This window comes from Pyrgilauda ruficollis, unplaced genomic scaffold (assembly GCF_017590135.1).
Source record: "Pyrgilauda ruficollis isolate IOZ18807 unplaced genomic scaffold, ASM1759013v1 scaffold54, whole genome shotgun sequence".
NCBI classification, from domain to species: Eukaryota; Metazoa; Chordata; class Aves; order Passeriformes; family Passeridae; genus Pyrgilauda; species Pyrgilauda ruficollis.
The window spans coordinates 3,949,036-3,962,264 of NW_024527044.1; the positions used below are offsets into that span (position 1 = coordinate 3,949,036).

At 43.8% G+C, this 13,229-nt stretch overlaps 1 protein-coding gene across 2 annotated transcripts in view; it reads left to right on the forward strand.

Annotated features, from left to right (window-relative positions):
• Positions 1-13,229, forward strand: part of EVA1A (eva-1 homolog A, regulator of programmed cell death) — a 203,374-nt gene that overhangs the window by 110,394 nt on the left and 79,751 nt on the right. The window lies entirely within an intron of this gene.

Here is a 13,229-nt window from a genome sequence, read left to right on the forward strand (position 1 = left end):
TATGATTATTTTCTCCCTGGGGGCCAGCAGGGACTTACAATCTCTTTGCCATATATTAGCCATGACTGTTGTTTCAGCATTGGGCAGCAGCAGCACCATTACCCAGAAAGAGAAGCTGACTCTCTCTCTGCAGTTTCAGTCCCAAGTATCCTGCTGCTCAGTGTTTCCCTTATTATCCCTCATTTAGGTGAAGTGAGCCAAAAAATGTAGGAGTTTCTGAATGTCAGAGTAGGGAAACATTTCTGCATGGGGAGGACAGGATTGTGAGGAGCAGTATCAGGATCCTCTGCTGGCTGGTTGTGTTTCCAGCTTTACTGACACACAGGCCTGGGGTCTTAAGGATGACTGATACTGCATAATATAAACAAGGAAGCAAATCCTACTAGATCCCTTCCAAAGATATTTAACTAAATTCCTTACCCATGAGCCCACCCTGGGCCATCTTTTATCTTTGAAAGCCATCTCACAGCTGCCTGCAAAGACTCTGAAGGCTGGCTAATCCCAGCAGATGGACCTTGGTGTTGGTGCCTGGAGGGGAAGGAGCAAGGGTGGGAGGGCAGAGTCTTGGAGGTCTCTTTCTTAATGGGTGTCACTCCATTTTGGTTCAAGCCAAAGCCTCAGGGAGAAGCAGAAAACTGGTATGCAGCTTCATTTGGAGTCCAACAAACCTGTTTTGGGTCAAAAGTTGCCCGAGCCTGATAAGCTCATAGATTGCAGGGACCCAGGGAGTAAATGAGGATTGCACTGTTTAGTCCCTGGATCATATTTGCTTCAAGCTTTGATGAAATTCTCAAAGTATTTTCTTTAGAAGAAAAAAAAATGCTTATTGGAATGGACAAAATATGTCTTTTTTTAAAAGGGTCCATGAAAAATGAGAAAGAAAATAACAATTTAAAAAAGGGCAAACCCTACTACATCTCTTCCCCAGGCATGGTAGTCAGCATGGCCCAGTGGAGGGGCACTGGCCTAAGGGCAAGAGGTTTTCTGCTTAACCCTGATCAATCATCAGCTCCTTGGGCAGTCGCTGTGCTTCCTCCTGCCTGGTGTGGTTAGATCCTGGGGCTGTTTGCTCAGCATCTGGCGGGGGAGAGCAGCAGCCTCCCCACCTCCCTGGCATTTTGGTTTATGCATCGAGTGCAGACATGATCACACAGATGTGAGGAGTCTCTGCTTTCAGTGCCTACAGTTGCTGTTGAACTTTATTGACACGCAGCTTCAGAATGATCAGGTGTTAAGCTCCTGCCTGACACGTCCATTGCTGTCATGATAATTCTCTCAGTCATGAATTCAATGACAGTCTCACATTTATCTTACTTTTTTATTGTTTCTTATTGTTATAATTTTCATTACTATGAAAAAGAGCTAATATTAAATTCTCTTCCTCTCTACTTTTTCTCCAGCGAAAAAAATCAAATGACTAGGAATATACCTCAGGATTACATACTAACACACATTTTTTAACACACTGCATATTGATCAAAGGGTCTGACTTCTTCTGTGTGAAAGATGTATCTGATTCCCACAGGGAGGAAAGGCAAATTTTCTCCTCTGTGCTATTAGAGATGATCAAAACCTTCTGCAGACGCCTTGGGTATCAATGAAGAATGAAGTATAGGATGTTGGTGCAATGCTGTGGCTCTCTTTTGGGAGGATTGAACCACATAGTAAACTGGAGTTGAAGCACATGTAATGTAAATTTTCTGTCAGATATTTCTTAGCTTGTTACAGTACTAACAAACAAATGGATTTTCTTTTCTTCCTCACCTCATAATTCTTTGTCCTTTAAGTTGTGCTGAATTAGATATGAGGGTACCTCTGACAGTACAGAAAATTAAATGGGGAAGGCACAGATACTGGTTTGTACTTTCTGTTTTTCTTTCCTTCCTGTTCCCGTTCATTGTTGTCAGGGTAGTGATTTTCTCTTAAGCAACACTTAGGCCTGTGCATATGTTTGCATTTAATTTCCAGATGGGGAGGCAGGCCTCTAATAACAGTGTGAGCTGCTGCTTTATGGACCTGGCTGGCTGGCTGAGTTGCCTTCTTTTTACAGCTGGCCAAAAAACTGCGCCCCACACCCGGGATGCCGACACACTCATGGCTGAGCCAGGCTTTTGGGCTCTCAAGCCAGACTGGTGCAAAAAATGATTTACCTGTCCAAGGCAGTGAAAAGGTTCACCAGCTCTTTACATATATGGGGGTCTTGAACCCAGGATCATACAAACTGCTTTACTTTGTGGCATGACTGCTCTTGATAAATGTTTTTCCTGAAGTCTTACGAGATTTAATTCAAGGAAATGTATTTAACCATTAGCATTGACATTTTGGTTATGGCAAAAATATTTTCCTGTGTAGAGGGACTTGTAATGATCCATTTGTTTCTCTGTAAGTGCTCCTCTGCAGACTTCCTGAAGGGATTTCTGTCTCTCTGTGTCTCAGGGGTCTCATCCTGGCTTGGAGAGTTGTGTTTTTCTGAGGGACCTTACTTAGCAAGTTGTAGGTTTCAGTGTAGCTGGGTCCAACCCACTTTAAAGTACAAGACTAAAGGTTTGGACTAGTGACCTGCAGTCTAAGTAGAAGGTTGGAGTACTGAGTGTACAGACATACTGATCTGAATAGAAATGCATTTGCAAATAGGTGTGTTATTAAACATGCTCTAATGCTGACCAGATGCAGCTGTCTATGCTATAATCAGCTACATATGGACTAGATACCTTGGCCTCCCTTTGTAGTCAGTATTTGAAAAGAAAAAGGCTTTTCTAGGTTGAAGTTCATCTCATTTTCAAGTAGGTATCTCAGGTACCCCTTACAAGTGTTTGTTTCTCTCTCATTTTTAAAGGAACCTGTGGTGATGGGACCAGATGTGAATATCTGCATTGTTGACATCTGAAGTTAGGCCAGATAGTTCTTATCTTGAATATGTTTTATAGAAAATTATCTATTTTCAATAATTATTTGTCATTACTTTCCTAAGTCTTCAAACCTCACGATGTCTAAATTATCTTCAAGAACATTGTTGATTTACTAAATTGCTTCAAATAATTTCTTTTTTAAAAAAATATTAGTCTTTGACAGTTTCACATCTTATTACCAGAAAAGTAGAAAATTAGTGCACAGTTAAATTATATCTGCTTTGTGTAAATAACATCTCTTCTGAAGAGCTCTTAGCCTTCAGTGGGTTTGAACCCTGTTTTGCAGGATGGGATTCAGGTTTTGATTCTGATTCTGAATTCTGTAACCGTCTAGAGGTTTCACAGCTCTTGCTGTAGCCAAGGAAATTTGTTTTTGTACTGGCTAGATACATGGAGCTCAGTACCCCGTATATACACATAAAGTGATATTTTAGACAATTTGGTTTATTTATAGATTCTGCCTAATATTTGCACAATGTGTCTTTGATGTTTCAGCCTAGGGCCATTCAAAAGCACTCAACAGTCATACTTAACTGGATCATGGGTATTTGACCAGCTGGATTATTCTTGGATCACTGCTGACAATAATGGATTCTCACACACAGAATGCCCATGTGGACAGTTGCATGTTGACTTCCCAGCCTCTTGTCACTGTGCAAAGATGAAACCTTGAGAAGAGTTTATCTTTGTCTGAGGGATGCAGTGGTCTTAACATAGTTTCCTTGCTCTGGCAGCTGTTCCTGTGAAGGAAACAAGAATGCAGGAGAGAGGCATGTTGCTATTTATTTCTTGTTTTTATCCGTCTTTGAAAACAGTGGATCCTAAAAATGGATATGGCAATGATGTCCTTCTTACAGCACAGAAAAGCAAAGATTCTCTTTTTTATTTGGGGACATCAAAGGAATCCTTGTCCTTCTGAAGTGTATTTCCTTTCCCCAATTTGTGAAAAAAGAAAATTTTTCCCAATCTTTTGTTTCAGTGGAAGCTTATCCAACGCAGAAGCAGGAGTTTGCTGTTAGGGCTAGAGTTTGTAACATTGAAAACATGACAATTCTCCACCAGAAATGCCTTGAACCAGCACAAGAATAACAATTTGTCCCATAGTCAAAACTCCTGGTGGTGTTTATGCACTGTATCAGGCAGAATGCTCCTGCAGATCCAGTTTCACCAGCTCTGTGTGATGTTTGTCCTCATGGAATCATCTGGGGTGACACCAGCAGGTCCATGAGCACCTCCAAACCCTCCTGCTTCCTGACTGCCCAGCCATCCTGTTTGCCCAGCTCTGCAGGGGATGTTCTGCCTGGTGTGAAGGACATGCTGCAGCCATGCCTGCAAGGAGCTGCTTGCTTGGACAACCTGTGTCACTTGAAGAAGGGACCAAGCCCCTGCAGTGAAGTGAACACCTCCAGGAACACAAGAAAACTCTCCATTCTAAGCAGAGCATTCAGTGCATGCAGCTTCAACTAGGTCCAGTGGTTTGTGAGGCTATACCAGGAACTACCCAGCCCTGATCTTGGCAAAAGCCAACACAGCCTAATTAGAGCCTTTTCCAGCTGGCTCCAAACCCACTGGCACCATCAGCCAGTCTTACAGCATGCCATGCTTGGCCACTCCACTGTCCCTGTCCCATGGAGGTGTCCTGGGAGTTACTGGTGCTGGTTTGGTGCCTACTGGTGGGAAATCCTTGTGCCAGGGTGAGTCCCACAGCTTGCAGCTCCCAGCATCTCCTATGCACTTGGTGTCTCCCAAGCAGCAGAGTGGGCAGGGAATGAGTCTGAATACATCAAGGAGGCAGCTATGACCTGCCAGGCATCCCTGATACTGATCCTGGGCAGCCAGACTGGAGATTTAACTGTGTTTTGGAGAGAGTCCCCATGGGTTACAGTTGTACAATAAAAATGTTCTCTGGCCCAAAGGGCAAGTGGCAAGGCATGGCTCACATCTGAATAGAGGAAATCTCCATACCCAAACTGCAGTGAAAATTCCCTGGCTGTGCTGTCTCCTGAGCCATGCCAGGACAGAGAATGGACCAAAATATCTCTGGAAATTTTATAAGTTACAAGCTGTGTGCAATTCCAAGCCAGTGCTTGAGCCCTTTAGTTTATTAATCTATATCTATATCTATATCTATATCTATATCTATCTATATCTATATCTGTATCTATATCTATCTCCTGTATTTGAGCTCAGATCAAGGAGTTTTATTGATCTTTTTTCTTCCTGTCCCTCTTTGTTTATTCTTCAGTCTTTCTGGGATAACAGGCTATGGCATTCATGAGCCTGGCATGCTAAAAAGCATCCCTGCTACTGATCAACACAGCTTCACTGTCAGAAAGGGCTATGGGGCTGCAAAAAAATATGGGGGAAATATTGAGACTGTCTGGGCCCTGTGAGCTGGACAGTGAGTCTGGCATTGGCCAGGGAATGGCCAGTGAACCCTGAACTTGGCTCCCATCATAGTGAGAGAGCAAGAGAGGAACAGAGGTGAGGGCTGTGCCCTGCCACGGCAGGGGATGCTGCCCCATTTTTTGGTTTTGGGGTGTTCTCAAATATTTTTTTCCAGTTCTTTCTCTCATTTTTGTTGCCATAAGGTTGGCAAAGCAAAACAAGCTAATGCCAGTTGTTCCTTCTGTCCACAGGACACGGCCACTTGGCTGCTCAAGTTTCCTCTTCTCCTTTTGCTGTTCTCCCTCTCTGAGAAAGCAGCAGGTGTTCCATGCACCTCTGTCTGAGACATTCAGAGCAGGAGATGCCTCTTCTCTCACACTAATGACCTTGTCCATGATTTCTCAGCCTAAGTGGAAGGAAAAGCAATTGGACAACATCCATCATTATTTCGACTGGCAGTGGAAACCAAACTGGGCGAATTTGATAACTTTGAAAAATACAGACTCCTCAGACCAGTGTTTCTTTTGGACATGTACCTTCTAGTAGCATTTAATTTATTTCTTTAATTACCCCTCCAAATCTTTATTAAATATTACCAGTTGAGTCTGAACTCTGGTTTTCTTTGAAGGTTCTTGGGATCAGATCCTATTGCCAAGAGAAGCTGGAACATTTCTAGTCATTAACAAGAATGACTCTGAAAGGGGCTTTGGGATCAGAAGTATGGAGATATTGAAGTAACATTTCCAGTCAAAGTTTGAATCCCTTCTTAGATAACAGCAGGGAGAAAGTCCAAACTCCCTAAACACAGTGGACAGAAAAAGTCAGTAAGAGAGGATGTCTTGTCCAAGTGGCTCCTAGGACCTGCTGCAAAGTACTTTCAGTGGAGTCAACAGGTTTTGAGTCAGGTCTCGGGTGACTCTGTTCTGCAATAAACATAGCAGTAATTGTAGACCATGGTCCTCATTTTGGTCACCATGATATTATTATAACAGATTCCCAGTCCACAAACACACCCTTTCCTTTGCTAGCCCAGCAGATCCTGTGAACCAAATATGCTGTTGAAAGAGAGTTACAGATAATGTGGTTTCCCTGAGCCTTTCAAACATGTTATAAAACCAGAGGAGCTGCAGTAATCATCATTATTAGTAAGCAGACTTGGAGCCTGAGTCTGAATCTGCTGTGAGTATAAACAACCTGTGTGCATGTGCATCCTCCCTGCCTTTGGTGATGAGTGTTTCACTGTGAGATTAGGGGATGAAGGCTCTGAGATAATGATTTCAGCTGTGTGCCTCTTAGCGCTGTAAAGCCCATAGAATATCAGAAAATTTATTGCTGTGACTTAGTTGTAAACTCCCTGGAGTGGACAAGGGCTGTGGACCTCATGATAAATAGCACACACTAATATTTAGCAAATGATAATGCAGACCACAGAAAAATGGGAATAGAGGAAAGTATACTCCCAAGGGCTGACAACTAATGCAAAGAGCCAAGAAATAGTTTATAGTGGGAGGGAATTTCCCCAGCTTCCCTCCTCCATGCATAAGTCACTGCATTATGGATGCATTGCACAGGGCCCAACATTGATCCCTCCAGCACCAAAGTTACTCCTGGCAGGAGTTCAGAACATACAAACTCACAAAGCCCTGCAGGCAGAGCAGACCTGATGTTTTCCAGCCCCAGCTGGAAGGTGGTAGAGCCTATATTTGAAGCAGATGAAAAGGCTTGTGACTGAAGCTTAACTGGTTGTTTATAGGGCTTCTCTGATGTGTCTGTGCCATCTGCTTCATGCACAGGGCAGGCATCTTACCAGACCACTTCTCTGTCAACCCTTCCCACTTAGCCCCTTTCCAGAGAGCTAAAAAATCCTCCATCTTCTTTCACCCAACCAACAAGGACATATTTGTGCTAGAAATCTCCCTCTGCCTGGGATATGTCCTCCTGGAAGAGTGACATTCCCTGACCGTAAACAGAAATGTGTCACTGCAGGGGATGAGGCACATGCAGCATGATGTCACAGGGTGGTGGGTGAGCCCTTCTGGGATCAGGATCCCTTGGTGAGGTATTGTACATGCATTTGTGCAGACAGCACTGCTCTGGTGAGTGCTGTGCCAAATTATGTCAGCCCTTGAGGCAGAAGGGTTTGTACAGCTGGTAAGGGGTTGGGGTAAGCTGGGGGCTGGGTTGACCTGCAGCCCCTTTTCCTTTTTATGGCCTTTGAAAGAGGCAGCTGGAAGATGGATGATGCCAGACAGCTGTGGCTGCCACTTCCAGTCTGGGATGGGGAAGGGGATGGGCATGGTGAATTCCTGGTGAATGAGTAGAAAGGAAGGAGAGGGAGGAATGAGGGGCAAGTCACAGTCTTAAGACATGACAGGTCTACAGTGAATGAGGCAGCTTCCCCTGGATGCCTGCAGGAAATCTGGGTCATTAGAGGGTGACGGGTGCCTTAGCAGAGCTGTCTGTCCTGTGGTGATGGAAAACGTCCACCTCGTGCAGCACCACTGTGCTTAGCCCACAATTGAAATGAGCAAACTCAGAGGCAGAGGGTGACAATGCCCAAGGGCTTTAGATGTTACTTTGGGAGAGAAGGTGAAAAATTATTGTGAGAAGTAAGGCTTTGATTGCAATTGAATTTGATTTTTCCTTCATTTGTGGGAAATACAGACTGTCGGAAATCAGACATTCAGTCATGACACTTGTGAGAGACAAGGATTAGAACTGCAGACTTGGGCTCATAAGGTGAGAATTAAAGTTTCCTGTGTGATTATATGGAAACTGCAGTAAAACACACATAAAACCAAATTGCAAGTCATGCGTTTCAGATGCTGGAAAGGGAGGAATGATGGATAGCCTGTGGCAAAATCCAATGTATGTACGTGTGACTGCAAAAGATCAGAAGAAGGCATAAGCATCTGATTTAGAATACTTGTAGTGCAGAGGCAGATTCGTAGCATATGTCGAGAGCTTATAGGGAACAGGCCATGCAAAATGTGATACCACACGCAGAGAGCCAGCACTCTGGAAACTTCCTTCTCCTGGGAAAAAGATCATGGAGCAACATTTATTTTTAAGAGGCACCCTCATGTTTTATATATTTGTGCTTTCTGTCATGATATTTGATAGCATTGCATTTCATCACTTGGAGACACACTGCTTGGGAAGGCAGGCTTGGAGAGTACCTGTGCTCTGCTCAAACCCCTTTTCTGTGGCTGCATGCCATACTAGTCCCTTTATTTGGCCATTGTGTGTTCTGAGAGCAAATTGTGTGTAGTTGGGTTGAACTAATGAAGTATATCCTGGGAGAGAGGCACTGGAGGAGGACACCATGGATTGACAGACCCAAGGAGTAGATCCAGTGAGATGCCCACAAACAGCAAGTCCAACCCTTCCTCCTGAGTTCAAAAAGAACTTAACATGAAACCCATACACTTTCAAACCCCTGTGTTCTCAAATCAAATCAGCAATGCCCTAATTAAAGCTGCTTCTAACCCTGACTCCTTACACATAACACAGAGGAGCTGGCTGTCCTGCCTGTGCCCTCCCTGACAGCTCTTTTTATGAGCAGACTGGAACACTGTGCATTCACCTCTGGCTGTGGGCAAGCAGGAGCCTCTGACAGTGACCTGCCTCTTGCTGGAGTGGAGGTGACTGGTGGAGGCATACCTCTACCAGCCAAAAGTCTCTCATATGTGATTTCACAGACCCTTCTGTCAACATCTCCTTCACGCTGGATGAAATATCATTTGGTTGAGGCTGGGAGAGGAACTTTCCTCCTTCAGATCCATTTTCCAGTGAGTAGGGGCTGCTTTCAGGTGTTGAACAGGCAGCCAAGGCCTCTTACTGCTCTTTGCTGACACCATCACTCAGCATCCTCCTGCAGCCTAGCTGAGGGGAGTGGGGGCCCTCTGGCTGCTGTCCAGCCACCAACAGCTGCACGTTCCCCTCCGGAGAGGTGACTCTGGTCCCAGGGAGATGGTCTGATGCAATGGTGTTTGGAAAGACCCACAGCACAAAAGCAGAACTGGGAGGAAGGGATCATTGCTGGGGTAAGAATGGGGGAAAAGACTACAGGAGGGAAACTGGCAATTAGAGACGCGGTTGGCAATGGGAGAGAAGTGGGAGTGATGGAAAAGGAATGAAAGAGAAAACTCTGAGAGGAGCAGTTCAATCACTTTGTAGATAATACAGGATACTTGAGCCAGGATTTCAATTTTTTTTTTTTTTTTTTTTTTTAATATTCCAGCTCTGATCTGAGTTACTGCAGAAGAATTGTTTTATTGTTTTGTGCCTGACTTTCCCCATTTATGAACCACATAATGGCCATTAGCAAACCTATAGCAGGTGAGGGCATCTTCAGATCCAAGCCTGGAAGTGTTGACACCTGAGCATTATTGATAGACATGTGGAGACAGGCTGTCTCTGTGGATACTTCTGCAAAAATCTTGAGTCTCTTTAAATCTGGCAGCTCCTAGAGCGCATGCACCAAACATGAAGCACCTTCCCAAGGTCTGACACTGGTACTTGTGCCCTTAACTGTTCTGCCAGCTCATGACAGGTTTTGCAGAGCTGGTGTCATGAGGGGAGGGAGCAGCAGAGCTCCAAGCACATCCTTAAGGACCAACCACCCATAAGATTTGTCTGCAGTTCCAAAAGTGCAATTGAGGTCTCTGTCTGAACCAGTCCTGGAAGCCTGGACAGGCCTGAGTGACCTTAAACAGGTCAATTACTAACTCATTTCTTCATCTCTGCATTTAAAAAATAAAATATGAGGATACTTTGCAGAAGAGTGATGAAGGTAAGTAAGGTAAAGACCAGGATGTGATGAGATATATTCAGAATCCATGGAAGTGCTCAGATAAAAGTTCTCCATGAAGGTGGATGCTCTTATCTGCCATTCATCTGCCATTCACCTCACTGCACTCCACCCTTGGTCACTAATCATTAACATCACTCAGAGACTTGAAGTGATTTCAGCAAATTGTCTGAGATGTGCTGCTTCTCATTTCAATAGTTCTTAGGCAAGACAACAGGAGAAAGTAATGCAATGTCACAGTGCTGATAGCAAGCGAGTCACAAATGCTGATACCAAGAGACTTATTTAGTCCATTTTGATCTTTTTTGTTTTGCTTTTCTCATCTCATCAAACAATTATTGCTGTACTCCACAACTGTGTCTCCCTGAGATCCTTCCTTAGGACCCACAGCCCCGGCCTGAAGCTCCCTAAAGAACTGGCCATTTTGAAGATCTTCACCGTGTCTTCAGCTTTGCTCACATCTCTCTTCAGAACCCGAGTAAGTGATGAGGTGGAAGTATTAGACACTTCAGATGGAAGCATTATAGACGCAGTCCTGGCTGTTGTATTTGATGTAGGCTGCTGCTTGTGCTTCACTGGCCTGTGTGTGCAGCAGAATGCTGGAACTGGTGGGACATAGTAGGGAGCCAAGGATGTTCAATAGTCTGGTGTTCAGTTACTTGAAAGTTTCACATCTTCTGAACCAAGGCAGTATTTGACCTTTATTTTCTCCCTACTTTGCTGTCCCAGAACTGCCCTGGCCAGTTACTTGTGCCAGTCTGAGTCACACAGCAGCTGGAACAAGCTTCTCTCTGCATTAGAGTTTGGAAATGTTTGTGCTTTGAAAGGGTAGGGCCCATGTAGAGGACACTTCATTTTCTCCAATTTACATCATTTTGCTGCTCAGATGTTTGGTTGTTTTTTGGGGTGTGTATGTCTTCAAACTTGCAGAACTCTGTTGAAACAGCTATTTCATGACTGGTGATGAAAATTTGTATTTATGTTTAGTAGAATAACACAAAGAAATAAAGATTTCAGACATGAAGCTGATACAGAATCCTGTTCTTGTACTGGGGTGACCCCGTATCCATGGTGGAAAAGGAGTTCTGATCTGTGAAAGGGTGTCTGTAGACACTACAGACAGAAACTTTTTCACATGCCAATATACCTTACTGCACTTCTTGTGGGTTAGCTGACTTTCACCAAGTTGGGGAACATCCACAGAGTGCCGTGAGTGGAAGTGACATATCTACCTCGCCTTGTCTCCTTTCATCCCATTTTAGACCGCAAACTGTCTAACAGCATTAGGAGGCCCCACAGAATGAGAACTTGAAGTCAGTACTGTTGGATTTACTGAATCTCTGTGCTGTCTCCTGACACTAACATTAACTGAATACATCAGGAATGGAGCAAATTTTTAGGGATATGGGAAACAGGAAATTGTAGAACTGAAACTTGGGAAACCAAATCTGCCTGCTGTGTTTGTCATGCAATTAGTCAAGGAACTGGCTCACAAAGTTGTCTCTGAAAACCAGAAAAATCAAATGAGAACCAGAGGACAGAGGAAAATATGTTGTATTGATCTTTACAAGTGAGCAGCAGTCATTAAAAGAGTTAGTAACCATCCAATAAATTTGGCTTCCATGTCTAGTGAAGGAGTCTAAATAAGGAAGGAAGAAGAATTTGCTGTGCCATGCATTCACATGGAGCCCTATGTATGTTAGCTAACCCTCAAGAGAGTTGCCAAAATGGAATGTAAATGATGGAAAAAGGAGGGCATGAATTTTGTTGTCATGGAATACTGGAAAAAAGACTAAACAAAGTAAATCTGTAAGCAGTTTAAGCAAACCTCATCCCTGGTGAAGAAGAGTTTATTGAATTTTCTGTGTGACTCAGAGCACACTTTAGTTTGATTCCTTTAGCGGCATGTAGGAAATATGCTGCCCCTCTACACGTGTTGACTTCACCATTGAAAAGGAACATGGATGACACACACAAAGATGTGTAGGAAGGAAATCCAGACAAAACTTAATCACTTAGCTTGATCCAACTGCAGGCCAAATAGATGAAAATAATATGGTCATTTAACCTGTGTAAATAAGATGTCTATTCATGTACTGAGGCAATTAAAGTATTGTTTCATAAAGACTGAGCTGAAAATTTAATTTAAATTGACTGGAGATGAAGATTATAAAGTAGACTGAAAACAGGCTGGAGGCACCAGAAACACATAGTAATGAATAAATGCCAAGACTTGGTGGAAGATACCTCAGGGGAACAGAAGGGAACAATGTTAGACTGTTTTTGTTTAAGATCCTTATTAATGGTTTGGAAGGAGGGTTGGCTATGGTAGCTCATTGTGGGATGGTGCTCATCTTGGGAGAGATCATGCTTTCCAAAGTACTCATACTAATAACTTTTGATGTGGTGGACTTTGGATGAATCAAAATCACAGAAAATGGTGCCAAAAAGTTCAGTCTGCGGACCTTACCCAATGTCCCAGTGAATGTACCTGTCTGTAGGTGCTTTCTACAGAAATCTGAGTCCATGTGGTCCACCATTTAGAGCAAACAAATTCTCTTAGTTTCCATTAGGGTTCAGCCTCTTCCATTCATTTATCTAATGTTTGTCCGACTTTGCCTGCATTGGATTCTCCAAACCAGAGCTTTCTGGCTGACCCCATGGACATGCTGTTTCACTGTCCTGGTGTTTGAACACGTATTGTGATTCCAGCAAGAATCATGATACTAATAAGTATTTCAGACAGAGGGCTGGTGAGGTAATAGGGACCTGTAGGATCTCTTTTTCCTTACTAAATTTACTGTTCTCCAGCCTGTTTCCAGAAGCCTGGGAATTACTCAGTGAAAGCTGAACTTCAGGGCTGTCCTTTGGGAATTATCACCATTGCTCTGAGATGGGGATTCAGTCCCTGGAGTCACCAGGCCACTGTTACCTCTGATTGTGGCTGTTCAGCTACCCTGCTTGAGGGGACAAGGGCATGGTGCTGGCTGAGACAAGGGATGGACAATGCAGCTGGCCTTGCTGTGCACATCTGGTCAAAGAAGCTGGACAGGTAACCCTGTTCCTGTTATATCTGGAAAGAAGTGCATAGAAGGAGATAAGGGAATGCAGAGCAATTT